Raw genomic sequence first — 2,553 nt, 5'->3', positions numbered from 1 at the left:
AGTCCGCCTTTGCTCTTATTTAAACGGTATGCAACTTTTTTTGTGCAAACTTATATTATAGCACTTAAAAATCTGTTCAACATTTTTATAAATAAATGCTTTTTAATTTTCGCAGATCTGGCCTTTCACCCCCTATAGCACCTGTAATATAAGTTTGCACAAAAAAAGTTATATACCGTTTAAATAAGAGCAAAAGGCGGACCGCGGCCATATTTTTACTTTTTTCGTTGTTTACATACAATAATTAAAAGTATCTGTTTACCAAAGGTCCAATTTCGAACTTCCAAGGCTCATATCTCGATTTCGGAGGTTAACTGCGAAAAACTGAGAAATTACTCTTTTAATTATGACTCCATCGCTTAAAAACAATTGGTTTGGTCCCAAGAATGATAGAATACAAGACTGCGCCGATTGCAGCAGAATTCGTGAGAGTAATTTTGGTGAGACCCACGACAGTCGGGTCTACGTAACCGGAACGACCCAGATTTATAGGAGTGTACTCGTACGCCCAACTATCTAAACTTTTAGAAAACTTTTACTGGTTTTGCGTTCTCGTACCCAAAAAACCTACAAAGTAGGGGAAATTGAGAGAGCGAAATGTGAAAGAGAGCTGCAAATTTCTGCTGGAAAAATTTTTCCCAGCTAAAACTTGCAAGCAAGAAAATCAGCTGATCACAAACACATGTTTGTAAATAAACAAAAGAAAATATGGCCTTTTTGAGTTATTTATTGCAAATTTTATTATTAATTAGAGCTCTCGATTTTGTTCGCACATTTTCAAACAGCCCAGGTATATGAGCAGCGAGTACTCGCACACTTGTTCAATGCTCATTACTCGAAAATTTTCGATCATGAGCTCGAGCAATTCGAGTTTTTTCGAGTAATTTGAGCAATGTTTTTTTTATCATATTGACATTTTAAAATTTTTCTTATTATTGATATATAATGCAAAGCTTGTTACACTAGTATTTAATAATAGGTGCAATCCCGTATACCTCGGACTCGGACTAGTAAAACTGTCAAAAAATTAAAATTCGCTCAGAGCGAGAGAGTAACATTGAAAAGTACGGGATCGCTTTCTAGTAAAAAATTGTAACTTCTGTCAACTTCAACATAACCTCCAAATTTTGGTTGTAAATTTTTGCTTGGTTTGTATGTAAACACACTCAGCTCACACATGTAAATAACCAAAAATACTTTCAAATTCATTAGGATCCACTTAAACAAGTAATTAAATACTTTTCAACATGAATTAGCAGAGTGCACTTTTCTTTTGTTTACAATTTGGTTGCCAAACACACTACAGCTGATCGTTTGACACATTACCAGAATTTACCAGCAAAAAATTCTCGGACTAAAACTGGTAACTTCTGACAGAGAGAGAACCGTATTTACTCTCTTTTTTGTCCTCTCAATAGTCAGAGAACCGAGTACGGGATCGATTTCCAGTAAAATCTGACTGATTCTGACTATTTCTGACTAGTCCGGACTCGTACGGGATCGCAACTAATATAACATGAATTAGACAGCAGCTGCTGACAAATACAATTTAGAAATTTTCTTTTGTTTATGAAATTGTTCAAAAACTCGAAAATTTTGAACAAACATTTGAGCAGTTGAGCAATGAACGAGTTTCGAGCGAGTATCGAGCTACTCGCATTGCTCGATACCCGGGTATCTAGAGCTCTATTATTAATGCTATATAACTAAAAAGTGCGTAAATTTAATAAGCACAACGTTTGTTGAGTTTATTTTTCGTTAATTTGCTATTAATCTCCAGTTTGTTTACTTTAGTGCGTGCTGACCATGGTTGCCGTATGACATTTTTCGTTTGTACCATAAATTTCCTTCAAATATACCAAAATAGATTTAAATGAAGCATGCTGAAATGTTTTTTGCTGAAGTTATCGGTTTTGGTAGGTTGATTGTTGAAATGAAAATTTTATAATTTTAAACCTACTCTATTACATTATTTTGGATCGAAGATGGGTGTTTGGAGGAGATACTCTTGTTTTTAATGCGTCACCATGTGATATCAGAAATAATTATGAGAAAAATAACTTATGCATTCCGATATAATTAATTGGTATTTTAAAAAGGTTTTTCTTATCCAAAACTATTCAATTGTATAAAATGCCAAATCGGGGGAAAATGCACCAAGCAGAAAATAAATTGCCAAATTAATCACCAGTGGCAACTGTGCAAATGATCAGCTGTTTCGAAGGTTGCAAGTTTTTGCAAATTTTGCGTTCTCGTACTTCTGTTGATATTTCGTCTCTTTGATATCGAATGCTGCTAAATTCTCAGAACTTTTTCTGCTGGAGAATTTTGTCCTCTCAATACCATGAACCAACGACTACAGATCACCTAATCAGCCATCGTTGTATTTGTAATCGATTTTCAGAAAAAAGTTTTCGTAGCGTTTTTGACGTTTTTCGGTTTTGTTTACACCGTCTTCTACCTCTTCGTAGTGATTTTTTAGCGATTGAATGTGTTTTCTGCAGCGATTTTAATTATAAATTTTGGTTTATTACATATTTATGATATAAAATA

General features: G+C 34.1%; 1 protein-coding gene across 4 annotated transcripts in view; it reads right to left on the bottom strand.

Annotated features, from left to right (window-relative positions):
* The window catches only part of LOC118744712 (muscarinic acetylcholine receptor DM1), a 33,623-nt gene that overhangs the window by 19,102 nt on the left and 11,968 nt on the right, over positions 1–2,553 (bottom strand). The gene's annotated exons all lie outside the window — the stretch shown is intronic.

Source organism: Rhagoletis pomonella, unplaced genomic scaffold, assembly GCF_013731165.1.
Source record: "Rhagoletis pomonella isolate Grant_MI unplaced genomic scaffold, Rhpom_1.0 Rhpom_scaffold_00008, whole genome shotgun sequence".
Classification (NCBI taxonomy): Eukaryota; Metazoa; Arthropoda; class Insecta; order Diptera; family Tephritidae; genus Rhagoletis; species Rhagoletis pomonella.
This window is presented reverse-complemented; position numbering and strand designations above follow the sequence as displayed.